At 44.7% G+C, this 23870-nt stretch overlaps 1 protein-coding gene across 7 annotated transcripts in view; it reads right to left on the minus strand.

Annotated features, from left to right (window-relative positions):
• gatad2ab (GATA zinc finger domain containing 2Ab) overlaps positions 1–23870 on the minus strand; it is a 115931-nt gene that overhangs the window by 80200 nt on the left and 11861 nt on the right. The window contains exon 1 of one of the 7 annotated variants that reach the window (XM_067968510.1): positions 3530–3556. The exons of the other annotated variants lie outside the window; for them this stretch is intronic. The gene's annotated coding sequence lies outside the window, so the exon portion shown is untranslated. Of the gene's footprint in view, positions 1–3529; positions 3557–23870 lie in introns of those variants that run through there. 7 annotated transcript variants of the gene reach the window in all.

The raw sequence follows: 23870 nt of genomic DNA on the forward strand, positions 1-23870 counted from the left end.
ACCAAAAATAGAAAAAAGCCACCAATATCCTTCGGGTTAAAAGCTTCGTTAATCTAGACTGTTCTAACTATGGTTAAGAGGTTAACTGACGAGGCCTCTGACAAAGTAAACAAAATGGCTGCACTTAACCTTTTGAGGGCCGCAGTAGCCTTTCCACGTGATGTTTTAAAAAACAAGATTGCAAAACTTAGCAGTTTTGCGCCACTCTCAATTTTAAAGAGTGTTCAGTACTTTTCAATCCCTGAAATAATTTTTTTTTTAAAACTTCCATTATGTTAGATAACGTGCAATTTTGAAGAGTCGAAACAAATTCAGAAATCAAATGGTAAATTTTGCTTTCTTTTCCCTTAGGAAAAAAAATTAAATTCACAAATAATTTTGGAAGTGGGGACTAGGAAATGAAGCCAGTTTCAACAGCCACAAAAGTAAAGCCAATTGCAGCTGTGGTTCCTACCCAACAAAGCACTCATCAGTGACTCTCACATGCAGGCACACACATACACACACACAATGGAAACACAGCCAACACATACAGCCTGTATCTACTTGGTTCAAAGCTGGATGTCAATAGATTGCTGTAGTTGGTGGTACAGGTCCCGGCGCTGCCCGACATTTGAAAGCATTAGTCACATTTGTAATGGACGCCGTCATTTCTCGGCCTGGCTAGAAAGAAAAGTCTCCCGGTAGCACTGCCTCTGGAACTTTTTTTTTTGGGGGGGGGGGGGGGGGGGGGGGAAGAGTTGGGGTGGGGAGAGGAATGGAGGAGAGAGGAAGAGAACTGGTAGACACCCAGAGTGCTTCACCTTCAGCATTATATCCACCTCAGCCTAAACACAAGCACATGTTGGGGGATGGGGGAAAGAGAGAATGGGAACTACTGACCCCATTGTAACTGGCCTAGAAGTTACGGCCAGTTGAGTGCATCAGGGAAAAAAAAGTTATTTCTCCCATCATCCTTGGCCTCACACGTAAAACCATTATTTTTTAAAAAAAAGTATTAAACCTAAAATTGCTATAACAATTGATATTATACAGCTTTTTTTAAAAAAAGTTTAGAATGAGACCCACAATTCAAGAGCACTGCAGGCCAAGTGGAATTAGGTCACTCACCCAAGTGAAATGAAGCCTGCAACATTACAAAACCACTGCAATTTTATTTGATTTAATGCTGCAAACATCATAACTTTAAAAAAAAACATTAAAAAAATATATTTACTCTCCCCCCACCGTGTGGGTCACCATTTCCCGGTCACAAGGGCATGAAGGTGACTTGACCCAAAATCTCCATCCATGTTATTCTTGAGCAGGGTACAAATCACATTCACCTCTCCCTCTCTGTGCAGAAAGAGGCCATTCAGCCCACAGAACCTGTGCTGGTGCTAGCTCTTCAATTGGAGATATCTACTCTGATCCCAATTCCCTGTCCTTTCCCCGATGCCTTTTCAACTCTTTTTTAAATGATGTTATAGTTTCTGCCTCAGCAGCCACTTATGGGCAAAACGTTCCATGTTCTAATAGCCCTTGTGGAAAAAATAATTCTAACTTCCCTTTCATTCTTGTGATGATCCCGAGTCCAAGCCCCTATGCCAATTCGCCAACCTCTGGAAAATATGTCTCACTATTTACCTCTCAAAGCTTTTAATAATTTTGAAAACCTCTATTCAGTCCCCTCTTTAATCTTCTCTGTCCCAGTGAAAAAAAGCCCTAATTTTGTGAGTCTTTCTTCATAATTGTAACCTCTCAGTCCTGGTATTACTCTTGTGAATCTTCACCATACCCATTTCATGACTCTCTCTTTCCTATATAGGTGGGGTACCTAAAGGTCCAGAAAGGCGCTATATTATTGCAAGTTTGTTCGTTCTTTTAAATTGTCAACCTAGATTATGTGCTGATGCCCTGGTCTGAGGCAAGCACATTACAATCACTACCATCAAGTAATATGTCATGGGCCCACACCTACAGTTTTCCAGGGGCAAAGTTCCTGATCTTAGTTGTGTCGGAAGAGTGGAAAACAGCCAATATGCTGTAACAAGGGGAGAACAGCCAGTTATATCAGGCCACTATTGTGGAAACTCCAGCAGTTGGAGTTAGAGATCTAAGACCAGATCTTTTGCCCATCCCCTCAACCAGAGGCTAATGCATGCCATGCCAAGGTCTAGAGGAAGGAAAAGGAAAAAAATGCCTTAAAAGCACCAAGTGTGAAAGCCCAAATCACTTCATTAAAACTAACTGCAAACTGGAGCTTCCAGATTGCCAGCCTCTGATTTTACCATGGTACAAGTAACACATTTATTTTCTCCATCTTATATAAGCTACAATTTTGAGAGAGAGAAAAAAAAATCAAAGACTATAACAAGACTAACTCCAACAAAACTGCCTAATGTGGTACTGAACCACAAAGACCAAACTCAGATTTGATCCACAGGCTGTGTGGAGTTAACAGATCTCTTTCAGAGCAGTGTTAGGGCATTAAAAAGGCTTCAGCTTCCTCTAGTTTTGGGGGGGGGGGGGGGGGGGGGAGGGGGTCGGAGGAGAAAGGACGAAAAATAAAAGTTAGCCAGAATTCACGATTGTTATTCAGAAAGAGCACGCATGGATGTCGGGAGAGGATAGAATCAGGTTTGGCTGTAATGCCGCCGTCCGCAAATGATCAGACAGCCCACCAACACTCATTGCCTTAGCTCAGGCATGAAGAATGGCCACTTGGGCAATGTGCAGGAGGAGGCTGCTGGGCACAAGTCAGTAATCCTCAGGAGAAAGACAGGAGGAAAAAGGAGGGGAGGAATTGAGAACTGTGACAGTGAGGGCGTTAAGAACAATGACAGGACTCTGCGATTGTCATCAATAAGTCATTTAAAAATGATATACATCGGTCCAAAAAAAATTGTGCCATTGCCAATTACACTGAGTCTTGCTTCGGATAGCACCCAATCTCAATAACCGTGTGTGTGTGTGTGAGAGAGGTAGAGTGTGAGAAGTGAGTGAGTGCATGAGTGAGTGTGAGCATCAGTCAGTGAGAGTATGGGTGTGTGTGTCTGTGAGTGAGAGAGAGAGAGAGAGAGATAGTGTGAGCATGAGTGAGTGTGAGCATGAGTCAGTGAGAGTGTGTGTGAGAGAGTGTGAGAGACAGAGAAAGACGGAAAGGGACTCTTATTTTGACATGCCGAGGTCTGGTTGGCAGCCGGGTTAAGTGCCACGACTGGGGCTCAAGAAGGGGGGAAAAAAAAGTACCCAACACACAAGCCCCTAAACTCTGACTCCCTCTCCAGTACGTGCCCTTAAACCTCCTGCAGGCTCTCTCCAAACCTTTCAGGGAGCCCGCAAAGGCTGCATGAAAGCGGCAGCGGTGAGTCCTGGAGTATTTTGAAGTCGCAGTGGGCTTTCCCGGAGTACAAACTCCCCGGTGGCAGGAGCGCTGGTGAAGGGAGGAGAGGGAGAGAGAGAGAGAGAGTGTGTGAGTGAGGGAGGGAGGGTGAAAGGTCCCTTTAAACCGCACTACAAGTCACTAAATACAACAAACCGCACCTACCGGCGGCCCAATGTGTCAGTCTGGCCCGGTTTGGAGACGTTTCCTCACCCCACCCCCCCCTCCCCACCCACCCCCAGTTGGGAGCCGCGGTCACAGAGCGAGAGGAAGGAGTCCCCGGTACTCGAGGAGGACCGCCGAACAATGCGCATGCGCGGATCCTTCTCTCTTCTCCCCCCCCCCCTTAAAGGGACAGTGCGCACCTCTTTTTTTTTGGGGGGGGAGGGGGGAGGGGGGAGAGGAGGAATGTGCCAACAACAGCAACCTACATTCATAAAACACCATTAACATAAAAAAAAAAACGCCCTGAGGCACAATCAGAAAAAAAAAGGATTGGCGACCCAAAGGAGGGGTGATCAAAGAAGTGGGTTTTACAGAGGGTCTTAAAGGAGGGGAGGGAGGTGAAGAGGTGGAGGGTTTGAGGGAGGGAATTCCAGAGCATGGAGCTTAGACAGCTGAAGGCACAGCCGGCACTGGTACGGCACAGAGGGGTGATGCACATCAGGCGGACTTGGGGGGGGTGGGGGGGGGTGTTTGTAGAAGATTACAGAGCTCGGAAGGAGCAAGGATGTGAAGGGATTTAAACACACGGATGAGAATTTTAAATTTGATGTGTTCCGGTGAACCGGGAGCCAATGTAGATCAGCAGGACAGAGGAGATGGATGAGCAGGAAGGACTTGGTCCGGGATAGAATACAGGCAGCAGAATTTTGGACGAGCTGAAGTTTACGGAGGGTGGAAGATAGAAGGCTAGTCAGGACAGCAATGGAATAGAGGTGACAAAGGCAACAATGAGGGTTTCAGCAACAGATGGGCTGAGGTGACCGATGTTACAGAGATGAAAGTAGACAGCCTTTGTGATGTAGAGGACATGGTGTCGGAAACTTAGCTCGGGGTCGAATAGAGTACTGAGGCTGCGAACACTCTGGTTCAACTGGAGATGGTGGCTGGAAAGGGGGATGAAATCAGTGGCAAGGGTACACAGTACATTGGGGGGGGGGGGTCCGATAACGGCTTCCCAATGGTGGGAGAGAGAGGAACGGCGAGACAGTGAGGGGCATGAGTGAAAGAAAAACAAAGCTGTAGCTCCAACTCCTTACCTCTGTCTAGAAAACCCTGCTGGAAACTGTACATTGCTGGACATCAGGAGCCATTCACTGTCCAGACTCTTAAGAATGATCATTTGAGCAAGGTGCCAGAGGACTGTGCATGGAACCATACACCTTCAGGAGTACAGGAAAGAAAAGGGGGCCGGGGAAGAAGCCTTGCTGTTTTCCCAGGAAAACAAATGCATGCTTATTGTTCCTCAGAGAATTTCAACAACCTGAGGCTCTTTTGTTCTGCTAATATTTTTTTCCTCAGTGAAAGAACCCTTGGGAGAAGGAAAGCAAAATAAAACGTATGACCAGGCCCACCCCAAAGGTAAGTGCCAGCTTGAACACTGAGCTGAACTGACAGCTGTGACTCAGGCAACTCCATCCTGTCAGATAAAGTATAAGGAAGTGACGCAGCAGGGTAGAGGGGAAGGACTGCGGTGGTAAAGAAAAACTGAACCCTGAAGCTCTTCCAGCCAAATTGACTTAGTCCAGTTTACAAAGCACTTTTGATCTGTCAGTGAACTCGGTAGATATAATTCCCAAAAAAATAGACCTTTCTTTAAAAAAAACTTTGCTGAGTTAGCTGATCTCAGCCAGGGACATAGTGGGCGTCTTTGTGTCAGGGTGGAGGGGAGGAGACATCAAAGATTCTCACTCCTGATCACTTTCGAACGATCACTACTGAAAGACAGCCCATTGTAAATATCAGCTGGACATGTTCCTTCTCGGCTATGTTACACGCGCCCCACCCTCCCGCAAAATCAAACACTCAACATTAAGGCTCATAAAGAAGAATGGCCAAGTGATGGAGCAGAGCTGGCACATAAGGAACAGAGTCCCAACACAAGTCACTGCTCTTAGGGGAGGGGTTTAAAAAAAACTATCTTCCTCAGTTGAGTAAAAAGTACCTGGACCTGCACCTAAAGTGCTGTAAGATGCAGGGCTACGGACCGGGTGCTGGAAGGTGGGAATAGAATGGGCACCTGGTTGTTCGTCGAGCCTGCGCGGACACGATGGGCCGAATGGCCCCTTTCTGTGCTGTAACTTTTCTATGGTTCAATGGGTCAAAAAGTTGACAAAGCCAGTGAGTGGTAGCACAGATGTCACAAAGTCACTCCATCAAGCTGCCAGGAGGCATGCTTCATCAATGTAACCTATACAGTGATCTATAACCAGTATACCCCTCAGTCTCCTGCATTAAGGATTCATTGTTCCCCCACTCTGTATGTTACCTCCCCACCTACCACCCATGGCTTTCCTCTCCTGTATCACCCAGCTGTTTGCTGCAACATGATCATTGAGATCTCTGTGCCTGTAGGTACAGTTGTCCCAAAGGCTGCAATTTAAATTGCACGTATACAAACAGTGCTGCTATTCTGAAAAGGGAATCTTCAACAATTCAGCTGCAGAATTTGAGTTGCCGAATGATGGTACAGACTTGGAATCAAAATGCTCCAGCATTTGTAGCTCTGCACTGCTCAGTCTTAGGATTTGGGTTTACATCAGAATCCAGATAACTCAGGCAGTGCATTTAGTTCTGGTCACCGAGCAACAAGAGAAGCAGCCAAGCAGTAGAAGCAGTGCAGAGGATTCAGTTAAGAAGAAAGTTTAGAAAGACTTAGATCTTTATCTTCGAAAGGAGGCAAATGAGTGGGGGACCTTAAAGATATACAGACACCAAGTGGAATAAAAAAATATTAATCCCAAGCACAATTGCAAGTTAAATCATGACTGTCATGTTTCAGGATTTTTTTTAACCATTTTTCCACAGAAAGATTTTTGGAAAGGGTTACTTTTAAATATTGAGCTTTTAAAGCAACAATGACAACTTGCATTTATATAGCGCCTTTAACATAGTAAAATGTCCCAAGGCGCTTCACAGGAGTGTTATCCAACAAAATTTACAAATAGAACAATTAAAACAAATAAAGCAAAGTGTATTTAAAGTTTAGCAAAGAAAAAAAGAACCCTAGACAGAAGTGCTAATGAGCTACACTTTGATGTTGCTTCCATATAGACTGTAAATAATAAGCAATTAGTTAGCCGGTCTCAGGAATGGATAAAACATCTCACACCTTTTGTGCTGGGTACTCGGCAATGACAGACTGGCAGAACTTCTCTCCTGGCTGTGGTCACAGTGATAAAAACAGAAGCTAAGACACAGATCAGTCACCTTTTAAATAGAAAGCTGTGACTCTACCCTATCGACTCGATAGGGTAGATGCTGAGAGGATGTTACCCCTCATAGCGGAATCTAAAACTAGGGGGCATAGTCTCAGAATAAAGGGTCGCCCGTTTAAGATGGAAATGAGGAGAAATTTCTTCTCCCAAAGGGTCGTGAATCTTTGGAATTCTTTACCCCAAAAAGCTGTGGAGGCTGAGTCATTGAATACATTCAAGGCTGAGTTAGACAAATTTCTGATCAGCAAGGGAGTCAAAGGATATGGAGAAAAGACGGGAAAGTGGAGTTGAGGTAAAAATCAGATCAGCCATGATCTCATTAAATGGCGGAGCAGGCTCGAGGGGCCGAATGGCCTACTCCTGCTCCTATCTCTTATAGTCTTATGGTCTATGGACTCCGGACTCCAAGCTTTGGCAAGGGCGAGGAGAATGAAGGGCGGTAGTCAGAGAAGTTATTTTGTTTAAGTCAAGCAAGACAAGCCACTGATGTAGGAAGGCATAGTATGTTCATTATTTTTGTATTACATGAAAACAAGTTGTTCTGATTGAATTGAGTTAGTTCGATCATTACTGATGCTATGTACATTGACTTGCTGTGAACATATAGATGTTTTGTTTCTGGCCTCGTCTTACCGGGTGTTTGCTCGACCCACCTTCAAAAAGATTGGAGAGTCAAGTGGGGCATGTGCAAAAAACATGAATATCCAATTCAGATTACCAGGGGCATCATTGGGTTATGAAATCATACATGTGGATATTAGGCAGAAAGAGTCTACTTCAGCATGCAAGGGGCATAGGATCCATACCAGATATTGTTCACTGACATGAGTTTGAACTAGCGGGTTGGCAATTTGTACCCATGTTCCTGTTATAAACTTGGGTCTGCCTTAAATTTTTTTTTTCAGTTCAGTAGCATCAGTCACTTCTGTAAGTGGATCACACACCCCTTGCATGCCATAGTAGACAGACGCTATATAAATGCAAGTTGTGTCGACCTGGTAGCAAATCAATTTCTCCGTCCTGGATGAACAGCGATGCCTTAACCTTTACCTAAAAGATTTTTTAAAAACTGCTAGCTAAACTTGATCAACAGGAGTTAACACTTCTGCATTAACTTCCTGCAGCATCACTAGGTCAATATCCTGAAATTGCCTAACTCGCATCATCAAGAGCACCATGAGCACAAGGACCGCAGCGATTCAAGGAGGTCCAACACATTCTCAGAGCAACTCTGGATAGGCAGTAAATGCAGTCTTGCTGGTGTCATCCACATTCCAGAGAACCAACAAATAAAAATGATGACGCTAAACCCTGAAGCAGTAGCAGTTGAATGCTTTGGAACACACCGTGCAATAATAGGTGTCACTATGAACGACAAAAGTGACCAACACTGAAATAACGAGTGCCTCATGGCAAAAAGGCTGCGATGGGCAGGTCAACTGAGCTGTATGGCTGAAGGATGCTACTGGACTGGGTCACACCTAGGAAAAGACTACATGGAGTTCCAAAGCTACATTGTGGAACCATGTGCAAAAAGGCCCAAATAGATGGGAACTGGCAGAAGGGAATATCAGACAGAGGGGGCCTGTGACATCAATGGCACAGTTATGACTGTTTTAACAATCTTGGTTTTGACTGACTGGAGCCTCTTCCAGGAATCCACACAGAGGGCCAGACAACAGGAAGCCGACTGCAAGCCAACAGGAAAAATCAATTTTCTCCAGATGATGCAAATACAGCACCTTAGCCAATTTGCAACCATCTGCTATTACGAACACAGGGACAAACCAGGCTTCCTCCTCACCTTACTGAAATAAGCTCATCAGGCTCATCTCAGCAGCATATCTACAAGATAGTTCCTTGGCCTTACAACCAGCGATCCAACAATTCTACTTCATTCTTCATAGACCAGCTCAATTCATCCAAAAATGTATAGTGGTACCAAGACACACTCCCCCCAACCTCACAACATATGCCAAGTCCGGATGGACAACCCCATTCCCCCCAAAGTAAATCGACCATGTGACATGGCCAATGAACTCACCTCACAAATTCCTACAGGAAACTGTACCTAGAATGGCCCCTCTATTCCTGGACATTGTTCAACACAAGTGATTTGGAATCCATCTCAGGCACCATGGCAAGGCATCCCAGATTCCAAGAGAAGATAAACATCAACCAGTGCTTCTCTTACAGATCATTCTGTCTGCTAGACTGGAACTCCAAAATTTTAGCAAAAGCGGGCGACATGCATCTGAATAACATAATTAATAAACTGACACAACCAGATCGAACGATGCTCATCTGCGAAAGGCAGTGTTTAAGCACAACCTGTTACAAGACCACACTAGCACATTCCCTTAACGCAGATTAAGTGGAACAAGGTTTTCTTCAGAGAATGCTGGAGAAAATGGGATTCATTGACATCTTCATCAGAGGATTATCCCGCTATATTCCAGCCCTAAATCCCCAGTTCTCACCAACGTTATGGTGTCCATAAGCTTTGGGCTACCTATGTTGGTGCTGTCCCTTCCCCCCAACCTGTTTTCTCCAGCAATCAAGCCTCGTGCAGGGCTACATCATGCAAAGTGTGCAGAACTACAAGCCAGAAGTATAAAATATCTGTACGTGCTGATTACATCTCGGGTCCACTGGTATCTCTCAAAAGAGTTTGACAGCCAGTACAAACACTGCAACCCACTTGGATAGAAAATCAACTGTACCGAGTCAAATGACATGGCCCCAGACACACCACTCCTCCTTTCTCCTCCATTTCCTTTTGCCATCTCCACCCATGGGTAAAGAGGCCAATTGTAGCACCCTTAGCAAAGCTCTTGCTGACTCAGCACAGGTTGGAGAATGAAACTGGGACTGTCGTGGTGTGAATGACTTAGTTCCATGCTGGACAGCTAATTCATCAGGGGGAAGTTGCAACTCAAGCTTGAAGGTGGCACTCTCTGCCTGTACCTCCGGACCTACCATTTGCTTGAGATGCAGTTTCACTAGCTTTAATCTTATTTCATGGGGAGGGGCAGGGGAAACTCCAATCTAGTAAAGGATGCATGAGAGGATAACCGTAACGCAAAAAATATCAAATGAATGCGACAGGTAATATGTATTGCAATATGAAACACACAATTTCCAATAACTACTGACTACAATGTATACCTGAAAACCATAAACATGATACACGCATTGTAACTCATGCTATGGAGAAGACACAGCCTTGGAGGGAGCAGTAACTTCCTCCACATCTTCTGAACAGCTCCGAAGATCTATCCATAATGGATCACACTTCAGAAAATCAGAATCATCATCATGATCTCTACCAAAGATACTCAAAGGATTGCCTGTGGAGAGTCTGCCAGCTCCCACATGGGCCAATTATCTGATCTTCTGGTTTTCTATAGTATGTTGTTCACAGCTGCATCCTGGCAACACAGTGCCAGACAGTACCACCACAGTCCAATCAATTGGGACGTTAGTTTCGGAGAATCACATGTTTGCACAAAATGAACCTTGGAAAACTGCTCCATAGAATCCTCTTTTCCAGAATCTTATATCTGACTAAGACCCCAAGAAGTTTTACTCTTTATTTGCCTGTGCATTACCTGATTATTTACACTGGAATTAACATCCCTTGCCTTGATGTGCAAAAAAAACTGCACGCAACCACTTTACACCGTAGAGATTTAGAGTAAAGGCAGCCATTTGTGTCGGCCCTTTGCTAATCCAAGATAATCCCACTGCCCTGCTCCCTCCCCATAGCCCTGTTTCTTTCTCTGCTTCAAAGTGTTTATCTATTCTTCCCTTAAGATAAATTGGTCTCTGCCTCAACTACTCTGTGTGGCAAAGCATCCATGTTCCAACAATCTCTCCTTACCTCTCTCCTTAGTGACCATTTTACATTGATAGTCCCTCATTACTGACACCCCAACCAGAGGAAACAGTCGTTCCTGATTCACCCTATTAAAATCTGATCCAAGTTTAAAAACTTCTATTAAATCTTCACATAGCCTTCTCTGCTCCAATGGAATTAGTCCAGTATCTCAGATCTCTCCTCATAACAATAGTATCCTATCCCCGGTATCCTCCTGGTGAATCTTCACCGTATGCTCTCTTTGGCTTTAATGTCTTTTCTCTAATGGGGTTGCCAAAACTGCTTACTCTATTCTGCTTTCCTTCACTTTATTTATTGAGGCACAAGGTGCAGCAGTGGGCCAGTTGATTCAGAGAAAATCATAAGGAGAGTGTCAAAGAGAAGTTGCCATGTCAAACTGGGGAGAATTCATTCGTGGAGTCCACCCACTTGTTCTTAGGCTGTACATATTTCATAAGTCTCTCTTGTCTGAGGCCACCTCTGCTTCTTTGGCACAAAGCCAATTCAGAAATTACACATTCTGGTGATTCATTGCAGCAAAGCAGTCACACTTTCATTGGATCCAACTCTTCCTTGGAAAACTATTGAAACTGTCAGTGTAAATGGGTTCCAGAGATAATTACAGTAGATAGGAATATAGGAACAGGAGTAGGCCATTCAGCCCCTCGAGCCCGCTCCGCCATTTGATAAGATCATGGCTGATCTGTGATCTAACTCCATATACCTGCCTTTGGCCCATATCCCTTAATACCTTTGGTTGGCAAAAAGCTATCTATCTCAGATTTAAAATTAGCAATTGAGCTAGCATCAATTGCCGTTTGCGGAAGAGAGTTCCAAACTTCCACCACCCTTTGTGTGTAGAAGTGTTTTCTAATCTCACTCCTGAGGTTTAGCTCTAATTTTTAGACTGTGCCCCCTACTCCTAGAATCCCCAACCAGCAGAAATAGTTTCTCTCTATCCACCCTATCTGTTCCCCTTAATATCTTATAAACTTCAATCAGATCACCCCTTAACCTTCTAAACTCCAGAGAATACAACCCCAATTTGTGCAATCGCTCCTCGTAACTTAACCCTTGAAGTCTGGCCATCATTCTAGTAAACCTATGCTGCACTCCCTCCAAGGCCAATATGTCCTTCCGAAGGTGCGGTGTCCAGAACTGCTCACAGTACTCCAGGTGCAGTCAAACCAGGGTTTTGTATAGCTGCAGCATAACGTCTGCCTCCTTGTACTCTAGATATAAAGGCCAGCATTCCATTAGCCTTCTTGATTATTTTCTGCACCTGTTCATGACACTTCAATGATCTATGTACCTGAACCCCTAAGTCCCTTTGGACATCCACAGTTTTTAACTTTTTACCATTTAGAAAGTACCCTGTTCTATCCTTTTTTGATCCAAAGTGGATGACCTCACATTTGTCTACATTGAATTCCATTTGCCACAGTTTTGCCCATTCACCTAATCTATCAATATCCCTTTGTAATTTTATGTTTTCATCTACACTGCTTACAATGCTACTAATCTTTGTGTCATCGGCAAACTTAGATATGTCATAGAGTCATAGAGTTATACAGCACGGATAGAGGCCCTTCGGCCCATCGTGTCCGCGCCGGCCATCAAGCCCTGAAGCAATTGAGACTTTCTATGCCTTCATCTATGTCATTAATAAATATTGTGCATAATTGAGGCCCCAAGACAGATCCCTACAGGACTCCACTAGTCACATCCTGCCAATGTGAGTACCTACCCATTATCCCTACTCTCTGTCGCCTTTCACTTAGCCAACTTCCTAACCAAGTCCGTACTTTTCCCTCGATTCCATGGGCTTCTATCTTAGCTAACAGTCTCTTATGTGGGACTTTATCAAATGCCTTCTGGAAGTCCATATAAATAACATCCATTGACATTCCCCTGTCCATTACTTTAGTCACCTCTTCAAAAAATTCTATCAGATTTGTCAGGCACAACCTACCTTTCACAAATCCATGCTGGCTCTCTCTGATGCGACAGAGAGTAGGGATAATGGGTAGGTACTCACATTGGCAGGATGTGACTAGTGGAGTCCCGCAGGGATGTGTCTTGGGGCCTCAATTATTCACAATATTTATTAACGACTTAGATGAAGGCATAGTAGATGCATTTCTGGATAGACCAGGATTGAGAGGAATCAGGTGTGGGGCAGGTGAATATCAATCAGAAAGAGAAAGACTTAGTGGGTCTTGTTCACAAAAAACATTCTTATGTAAGCAGACTTTTCTCATGGATTCTGAATTTCCTACGTTTTCCCACTTACTCATATGTATGTCACAGACTATCCCAGTCTATTCCTCCCACAAACAAGACAATCCACTGCAATCCCTCATCTAAGGATCAAGCCTTTCCAGGATTCCTGCACAGACTCCTGTCGTGAAGAAACTGCTTGAAATCAAATCAGGTAGTGGAAAAACATTGTAAAATCACATGGCAATTTTTAAAAAAACACAGGAAAGAAAGAAAACTTTTACTTAAAAATGTAAGATATCTGCAGTACAGAGGGGGAGCTAGTCTGCGAAGTTGGAAAGAGCTACATCGAGAAACCAAAGATCGGATGCAGCAAGAAACAGAAACAGTAACAAAAGGGATAAAGGCACCTGATGTTATTCACAAGCCGGCGAGTGGTTTTGTTTTTCCAACTCGCCAAGGCTGGGAAGTAACTCACCCCTGGCTGGTGGAAGAGTGGAATTTTCCAGCTCGGACTCATCCACTAGAAGAGACGCCATTTGGCCTTGCCTGCTCTGCAGTCCCTGGTGTCCTTAATACAGCTGTGAGCTGCAGGAACTGATGACACAACTGCAGTGTGTAGTAAAAGACACTCTTGTGTGATCCATCGAAGAAAGACCTTTTTACAAACGGGAAGAATTGCTGGTATGGTTTCCCCTTAGTATTTTCAATCAGCGTTATAAAATTTAATTTAAAAAAAATAATTGTGGCAGTGTTATGTCTCAATGTTTTTGAGTTCCAATTCCCAAATGGCAGGCCTAGCAATAGAGGAGAGGTCAGATCAATAAAGATTTTTTTTAAGCTCCCCTGACAGTTTAGTTGGTTAATGCACCATCTGGTGTGGTGCTCTGCCATACAGAGAACAGCAACAATCCTGGTCTGTGCTCAGTTAGGTGATCAAGCCTTGTGGCAGTTGGGGTAGTACAATCAGCGCCATTAGGCTACAGAAGGGAAAGGCAGCCAAGATCCCTGCTCTGCTATCTGGAGAGTACATTAATATATGGGCATTGGCGAAGGATAAGATCAGGCTCAGCTGCAGATGCAACCCAACCCCAACCCCCCCTCCTCCGTTTGAATAGACTGTCAACACTATGTCTAAGGTCAAACATAACGAATGGATACTTGGCCGAGTGTCTGATGGCTTGTGTGCAAGCCTTCAAATGGGAGCTGGATGGGTTCCTACGAGGGTATAGAAAGTGGGTGGGTTAACTGGGGATAGTGATATCAGTCACTAGTTTCCAAGAATGCGTTTGGAGGGGGTCAGAGAGGAATTTCCCAGAATTTTCTTTTTCCTAAATTGGTTGACGGTTTTTTCCCCTCTGTTTTTCTGCCTCTCCGAAGAGATCACTTGGCTGGGGAATAGGTTGATGGTGTGTGTGGGATGCATCATCTCGGGATGGAACAGGATTGATGGACCAGTTCATAGATTTACACACTGTATTTTGGGGATGGTAGGAGGCAGTTCAACAAGGATTTCTTGTCAACAATAAAATTAGAATCAGGACTAAATAAAACCTTTAAGAATTTAAAATGGAAAATAGGTATAATAAGGCAGCACAAAAAGCCTTTTAAAACTACACTTTTACTCTCAAAAATTTGCACCTACAATTTTCCACCAGGATAAGTGTTGGATTCATTCGATTCCTGGTCTGTGCTGAGTGAGCTGATCACAGCCGGGGCAGCAATATGGAAGAGGGTTACAGCTGCGCTCAGTGACCCCTGGGTTAAGAGGAGAAAATCTTCTACCCTGATCGCTGTCATCTACTGGAAATGCTTGTGTTGTGTGCCAGGTGAGGACAATATCAGGCTCAGCCCAGATCACCCTCTGTTCCTTCCACCCCACAGCCTTCAGTTCCTTAGTCTGCCAACACTCGCTGTTAAAAGGCTTACTCACGAAGAACTCTTGGTCAAGGTACAGGTAGGTGATTGGTGTCCATGGAATTTCACCCAACAAGAAAAGAAAATTGATGAGAAAAAAGTTAGAAAGTTTTCAATTAGCCTCAAAGTTAAGGAGGGAACACTCCACCATCAATGGCCATCTACTCAGCCCTACTGGAAACTACACATTCAAAAGTCAGGTGATGGCCCCTACAATCAAATAGCTTACTTGGACAAAGTACTGGAAGCTGTATCTGTGGAACTACACCCAAGCATAAGGCAGCACACCTTGAGGAGAGGTAAACAGAATAAATATGTGCCAAAGCGCTAGCTTCCCAACACTCTGAACCGTGCTCTGGTAGGATAGAGCTTCCTACCCACAGCCAGCTCTCAATTTCAGTCAGTGCCAGACTGCCTGTTATGGAGACCCTGCTCCAATGACAGAGAAAAAAAAATAATCTGTGACTTCCACCCACCACCTCCTCCTAACATCTGGTTGTGAATCCACGGTCATCTTGTCAGTTCTCTATTGCACAATGGGGCACTGCAAGGGCAAAATGAACACAAAACGGAGGAAATCTTAATGGGGTGAGGGAGGGGGTAAAATCTCCTGACTAGAAGGTGATGTACAAAATGCTTTGGACTGCAACCTAATCCACTACAACTGACAAATGGAAAGGATCCCTTAAAGAGCACTTCAGAAGCAGCCATCTAAGGCACTTTGACACATGCTCCAGTTAGGCCCCAAGACATGGAAATTAATTGAAATCACATTTTATCCTACATACATTTAAAACCTGTCAGTTTAGATTTTTTTTATTGGAAATCATTGATCTCAACAAAACAATTCACAAGGGATCAAATTTCCTCTAAAAATGCTTTACATTATATCTTTGGCCAAAAAAAAATTATTCCATTCAAATATGACTAAGACAGGGTTTAACCGCCACCCCGTTTTACACATGGGTAAACAATGTTTTTCTTTTTCCCTCTCCTCATTTCCTGAAGGCCTAATTTACACTCGAATATAGTTTCTCTCATACCAGCCACCCTCCAGTACCTTGCCAAAGTGAGCCAGACACTCAGTGTTGGCGAGCTATTTGGCTATGGAGGGCATCATAGCCAAGCCTGATCACGTCCTCACTCGGCATCGCCAGACACGCAACTTCCAATGCACAGCAATCCGCGCCAAATAGTGAGACCACGGGTGTGCGGAAGAGGCAAATAGACAGCATATTATGACTAGCTCGACACCTTCAGTGCCACATCACAAAACCACCATTGGGACACTGCGCAAACATGGCAGAGACGAAGAAAAAAGTCAACACTCTGAACAAAAAAAAGTGTTCTTTGGCCACTGTCTCACACCTTGCAGCACTCAGCTCAGGACAACAAAACCAGAGAGATGAGAGTACAGAAATCTACTCGTTACAGGGGAGTAATAAAATAAACAGGTCACATGTACTATGGGGTGTGTTGTGACGGTCCCAGAGGGCAAGACTCATCCTGCAGAGAGATATTACAGCCAGAGATAGACACCATTTGGCAGGAAATAGCTCTCCATTTAGTTCGTGTTTTTTTAAAAGCAAGAAAACATATCTACCCGACTGACGTTCCTTGCTATTTGAGGATCCAGACCTCCCTTACCTGCCGGTCACCTCTGTTCAGCCAGGCCAACTTTCTGATGGGAAGGGGCTTTCTGTGACAACACGTCACCTTCGCTCTCTGGCTGGTCTATGCTGGGTGATTCCCTTCGGCTCTGAAGTTTCCTTTGGTCTCATGCAATTTCTTTTTAATTAATCAGTCTTTTGGGTGAGACGTTAAACCAAGGCTCCACCTGTCCTCTCAGGTGGACGTAAAAGATCCCATGGCACTATTCAATCAAGAGCAGGTAAGTTCTCCCTGGTGTTCTGGCCCAATATGTATCTCTCAACCACCATCACCAAAAAAAACAGATTATCTGGTCATTATCACATTACTGTTTGTGGGAGCTTGCTGTGTGCAAATTGGCTGGTGTAGTTCCTATATTACAACAGTGACTACACCTCAAAAGTATTTCATTGGCTGTAAAGTGCATTGGGATGTCCTGAGGTCACGAAAGATGCGATATAAATGCAAGTTTTTTCCTTCCTTCTTTTAATTCAAAAGCCATATGTTAATCAAGTTCTGATGCTGTTAAATGCTATAGGGAAACTGAGATATTCACACCCCACCACCCCTTCTATCTTCTCCCAAGGGCACTGACTATTTACTGGGTCACAACCCCCACAGGTACCAGCCACCCATCAGTACCACACTCAAGTGGCCACTCCAGGTACGAGCATTGGCAGTAAGTGCTGGCATGCCACTTAACCATGGGGGCATCACAGCAACTCCAACCATGTGCTCACCCAATATCTGCACAGAGTCACTGTACAGCAATCGGGAGTATGAACCCTAGTTGATTCCTACTACCCTCAACTCCCAAGCAGTGACCAAGCACCGAGACTAATTGCAGCATTGTCAATTGCTTCTCTGGCTGAGAGCAGCTAACTCGGCAGAATTGAACCCAGGACCCTGTGGTAAATATGATTTTGCGCTATACCGGAGAGAGTGCATTTACCCACTGTGGAAAAGAGATGGCTGGTAATATAAAAAACTTTTGTAAGGAGAAAAAGGATAACAGTATTTGCACCTCCTTCTAGGATCTGCCCCCACACATTACCCTGGGGGTTATGAAGGAGACTTACTCTCAAGATGTTAGGAAGGCTGAAATGAGGTAGTGGCTGGCTGCTGCCAATGACATGTCTGAGGTGTGAAATCACACGGAGGTTGAAGACACAGGTATTCTGACACATCAGCTCCAGCATACCACCATTTGGCCAATACATTTTTAAATATTAAGAGGAATTTCAATCATTCCTCCCCCCCAACTCCTCCTGGTCTTCCAAGCCATTAAAAGCATGGGTAAGGCAACCTGCTCCAAGAGCTCTGTGGCTTTCAATATTATCAAAGTACGCGACATTCCCCAATGGCACAGAGGGCAAGAGATACATCTAATGTGGTACTGAGCCACACAGTCTAGGTAGCCCTAAATTTGATCCCCAGTCTCTGCTGAGACAGCCGATCATCCCTGGGCCGGCAAAAAATAAAATGAAGTGTTTATCGAGCTCCTGATCACTCTCCGATGAATCATACTAGGAAAACGGCTTGTAGACAGACATTGGGCAAGAACAGGATTTAACAAGATTTTTCTAGGCTCACAAGTGATGAATGGCCACTTGGGTGTGGTATCAGGATGGCCAAGCGAAGAGAAAAAAGCACAAGTCAGCACCTTCTGGAACCGTGCGGTGAAAACGGGGGCATAAAAAGCCCTCAACCGTGGACGAGGTGACACACTCTCTGATTTCCTTTTCCCCTGCTGGGTTACATTACTGCTGTTATTTCACACTTGGCTTCAGTGTTAACATAAACATTCTACCCTTAAAAACTGCTTACTGAAACTAGTACAGCACTTTTCAGAACTTTTACATGTTAGGATCGACCATTTGATCTGAATAGGCCCAGCCTTTAGTGTATCAAGATTCATCCACGAGTCAACTAATAACTTGACACTAATATATCCTCATTTCACCAGTTGGTTGCCTGCGTTACTACAATCAGAAGATGCCTGTACATCAGCTACATTAAGAGAAGGTCTGAATAGGTTCTTTAGAGATACAATGTGGGTACAATTGTACCATTGGGCGAATCCTGGGTGGATCGGAGCACAATAACTTTAAGGCTGCTGCCCTGCAATAAGAATCTCTTTATAATGCTCTCTGACATTTCACAACCTCTGATTGAACATCCATTTTATGACTCTCACTAATGAGGAATCCTTATAAAGATCTCCTCTGTACTGCTCCCAAAGACACATCTATAAAGTGAGGGGGGTGGGGCCGATCCCCACCCTTCTGTCGATAGCTCTTTTTACTGGAATTACTGCAAGAGAACTTCCAAGGGAAACTGCAATTTCTCACAATTATATTAAATGCCAAAAGGTTTTGGGGGGGGGGGGGGGGGGGAGGAGTTGAGACACACATTGATCCGCTGGGGGTAGGTTGCAGAGTATGGCACAGGCAGACATCGAGTTTTGCCTCCAAGAGAGACATTCACGGAGAATGGTGCTTTGAAATTGAAATGCAATTGCTGGAAAAAAGGGGAAGGAAATTGGTGGGAGTCCATTCCGACCTGAGCATTCTCTCCGCTAGGTTTAAATAGGAGCACCACTGATGTCCATAGATCCACAAAATATTACACCCTCCTGATCTTTTCTTGAAGGGAGTGCGGGGCCGGGGAGATTGCGGGTGTTATAATCTGGGATTGAAACAGTGTCCACGTGAAAAAAAACTACAGAATAATTTACTATAACATCATTGTCAAGTTTAAACATTATTTTCTTTCGAGCTGTGGGATGTCGCCTATATACTGTTGAAGAAAATCATTTTTTCAAAAAACAACACTAGTTATTCACCAAGACAGGCAATTGCTCGGTCATAAGGAGGCCAGTCATTCTGCCTCCATTTTGTCTTTCCATCTTATCTGTTGGAGGTTAAACTCTGCCCACAGCAGTGACTGGCAGTTCAACACCACATTTGTTTCTTAGATTAATGAGACTTCAAAGTGAAAACCAGGCTAATTTTTGAAAGTGAAACGTGTCACCAAATTTCACTCGCACAGCAAGACAAGACTGGACATCTGTTAAACAATCTCAGGTACACACACTCAAAGGGCACACTATATTGAAGAATCAGTAAAAAGTTTAATATTGGAAAATTTGTAAACACAGAAAATCAAAGAAGGAGGTAACTCAACCCATCAGGCCAGCGCTGGTGCTAGTTCTTCAACTACCCTCATCCACGCTTTCATTACCTCTAGACTTGACTATTCCAATGCTTTCCTGGCTGGCCTCCCATCTTCCACCCTCCATAACCTTGAGCTCATCTAAAACTCTGCTGCCCCGTATCCTAACTCGCACCAAATCCCGTTCACCCATCACCCCTGTGCTCGCTGACCTACATTGGCTCCTGGTCCAGCAATGCCTCGATTTTAAAATTCTCATCCTTGTTTTCAAATCCCTCCATGGCCTCGCCCCTCCCTATCTCAGTAACCTCCTCCAGCTCTACAAACCTCCGAGCTCTCTGAGCTCCTTCAATTCTTGTCTCTTGCGCATCCCCGATTTTAATCGCTCCACCGTTGGTGGCCGTGCCTTCAGCTGTCTAGGCCCATAGCTCTGGAATTCCTTTCCTAAACTTCTCCGCCTCTCTACCTCCTTAAAACGCTCCTTAAAACCTACCTCTTTGACCAAGCCTTTGCTCACCTGCCCTAATATCTCCTTTCATGACTCGGTGTGAAATTTTGTTTGCTGCTGCTCCTGTGAAGCGCCTTGGGATGTTTTATTACATTAAAGGTGCTATATAAATGCAAGTTGTTGTTGTTGAAGCCATCAACTCTAATCCCATTTCTCTTTTCTGGCTTTTAAGTCTTAAAATTTTACAGCTCGAGGAACTTAGGTGAAGGGCCGATGCTCATACAAAGAACGAGAAGGTTGAAAACAGTACATGCAGTAAATCAAGTGGTGATTAGACATCTCCAAGCTTGGGTTTCAAAAGACCGTAGATTGGAGGAGGAGTCCTGAGGGAATTAAGGCGTTTCACAGCTTTGAGGTCCCAGGAAATGTGAAGGACTGCACTTCCAACAATGCAGCACTCCCTGAATATTGCACTGGATTGTCAGCCTGCCTAGTAACCATCCAACTCAGAGAAGGTGTTGCCAAGTGAGCCAAGCTGACACTGCGCACATCAACTGACTGGACTGCAAGGGCCAGCAATGCATTGCACAACAATGGCTCTAATTCGTAAATGCATCATCCAGTCAGCCATAAAGACCAGCTGGATATCAGGTTTGACCCTAGATCCATAACCCATAACGTTCGCTCTAACCAAGGCAGTGCTTGGGGTGCTAAACATCACATCAGCATTTTGAGCTAGCCAGATTGCTATACAGTGACCCATGCTGGAAAGTGAATATGTATGGATGGTGAGCAAGGACACGATCAGACTCGTTGTGATATCTCCCGTGGTTGAATAGCAAGACAACGCCCAATGTCTGAGCTCAGACTCAAAGAATACCCATTTGGGTGAGATACCAGAGGGTGATCATCACAACTGGAACCATTTTGCAGTTCAAGGCAATGCCTTCAGAATGAGAAGGAGGGGGCGAGATAAAAAAAAATCAAACACCAGGATGTTTTGGAGAGGGCAGAAGGGACAAAGATAACAAAAAGGCATGGATTATAACATTCTTAGCCAGAATTAGATCATCTTCCCACTTAACTGTAAAGCCCAGTACCTTGAACAGAGTTCTGGCAGCCAATTAAAGAAAGTGTTTTAGAAACTGTTGGGGAAAGAGGGGGAAAAAAATCGAATCAAACTGAGGCGGAAGGCAATTTGAAATTGAGTACAGGTAAACCACGGGCTGCAGTTTAATATAACAGCAGGGAATTCAGCAGATCACAATGAGATATACAGACAGGATACAGAGGTGGAGACAGAGATTACGAACAAAGTCACTCCTTATACTTCAGACTGATTGGAAGTCAACCTATCAACACTCCAGCAAGACACTTCCATTTTTGGAAGTCCCTGCACTTGGTTATTCCAAAAGTCCTTGCTCGAGGATGTGTGTACACACACACACACACACACACACACACACACACACAAAACTCTCTCTCAACTCCTGGTGTCAAATACAAAACAAGCAGCCATCATAGAATGAAGGTTTACTCAAATTTGTCTCATTTGCACTTACTAAATACACACGAAGATTTTCCAATCGGGCGGTGCAAGAATCGTATGCCCAACACGCAGTGAGCCGACCCCTGCATGCACCTCCAATACTGTAAGCAGGCTTCAAAGCACTTGTAACGGGAGCTTGACCGTTGGTGGAGTCCTGCTGCAGGGTTTAAGGCCATGCACGGTAATTGATCAAATTTGGAAGTCAGCAAGCTTGTCACCCAAACACAGGCCTGGAAGGAGTGCAGAGAACACCATGTTTCTATGCTATAGAAATTCTGATGGAGGGTGTGAGGCAGAAGAGGGGTACCCCTTTCAGTACTGAGCGCCACAGCCCCCTCCCTCCCGGCCCAACTCTGAAAAAGAGCAGCCCAAGAGGCATGGAAGCAGATGACCATCAGCCACCTCCACTACATAACACACCTGGAAACAGTGATTAAAGGATGCTTAAATACCTTATCAGATCAGCCTCAGTAGGAGAACCCACCATGACCTGCCATTAATGAAGTGGAGTAAGCACGTATAACACTTACAAAGACCTCCCCTCACCCCACTGTCGTTCAACTAAAGAACGAACTAGCATTTATATAGTCCTTTTCACGACTTCAGGACATCCCAAATCACTTTACAGTCAATGAAGTATCTTTGAAGTCTAGTCACTTTTGTAGTGTTAGGAAACGCAGCAGCCAATTTGCGCAGAGCAAGGTCCCACAAACAGCAATGCGATAATGACCAGATAATCTGTTTTAGTGATTGATGTTGGTTGAGGGATAAATATTGGGCAGAAAACCAGGGAGAACACTACCACTAATAGACAGTGTCACAGCCCCATGAGTGTCCAGCGCTGTGTATCCCTTTCAGATAATGCGAGACCCTCAGGAATACTCAAAACTCTATCCCTGGGCTTTACAAATAGAGGCATAGAGTACAAAAGCAAGGAAGTTACGTTGAACCTTTATAAAACACTGGTTTGGACACTACTGGAGTATTGTGTCCAATTCTGGGCACCACACTTTAGGAAGGATTAGAGGGTGCAGAAAATATTTTTTTTATTCATTCATGGGATGTGGGCATTGCTGGCAAGGCCAGCATTTATTGCCCATCCCTAATTGCCCTTGAGAAGGTGGTGGTGAGCCACCTTCTTGAACCGCTGCAGTCTGTGTGGTGAAGGTTCTCCCACAGTGCCGTTAGGAAGGGAGTTCCAGGATTTTGACCCAGCGATGATGAAGGAACAGCAATATATTTCCAAGTCGGGATGGTGTGTGATTTGGAGAGGAACGTGCAGGTGGTGTTGTTCCCATGTGCCTGCTGCCCTTGTCGTTCTAGGTGGTAGAGGTCACGGGTTTGGGAGGTGCTGTCGAAGAAGCCTTGGCGAGTTTCTGCAGTGCATCCTGTGGATGGTACACACTGCAGCCACGGTGCGCCGGTGGTGAAGGGAGTGAATGTTTAGGGTGGTGGATGGGGTGCCAATCAAGCAGGCTGCTTTGTCCTGGATGGCGTCAAGCTTCTTGAATGTTGTTGGAGCTGCACTCATCCAGGCATTTACTAGAATAATTCCAGGGTTGAGGGACTTCAGTTATGTGGATAGACTGAAGAAGCTGGGGTTGTTCTCCTTAGAGCAGAGAAGATTGAGAGATTTCAAAATCATGAAAGGTTTAGATAAAGTAAATAAAGAGAAACTGTTCCCAATGGCGGACGGGTCGAGAACCAGAGAACACAGATTTAAGGTGATTGGCAAAAGAACCAAAGGCGACATAAGGAAAAACTTTTTTACGCAGTGAGTAGTTATGATCTGGAATGCATCGCCTGAAAGGGCAGTGGAAGCAGATTGAATCGTGGCTTTTGAAAAGGAATTGGATAAATATTTGAAGGGAAAAAATTTGCAGGGCTACGGGAAAAGAGCGGGGGAATGGGACTAACTGGATTGCTCTTACGAAGAGCTGGCACAGGCTCGATGGGCCAAATGGCCTCCTTCTGTGCTGTAACGATTCTAACTCCCCTGCTCGTCTTCGAAATAGTGCCATGGGATCTTTTACGTCCACCTGAGAGGATAGACGGGGCCTCGGTTTAACATCTCATCAACTATCTCAATCTAGTTTATGTGGTCAAGTGTCCGGAGTGGGACTTGAACCCACAACCTGCTGACTCAGAAGTGAGAATGCTACCACTGAGCCACCTTCAAACTTGACCATGAATACCCATGATGCAGCAGGGTGCAATTGGCACCACAA

The sequence above is a fragment of the Heptranchias perlo genome, chromosome 29, assembly GCF_035084215.1.
Source record: "Heptranchias perlo isolate sHepPer1 chromosome 29, sHepPer1.hap1, whole genome shotgun sequence".
NCBI classification, from domain to species: domain Eukaryota; kingdom Metazoa; phylum Chordata; class Chondrichthyes; order Hexanchiformes; family Hexanchidae; genus Heptranchias; species Heptranchias perlo.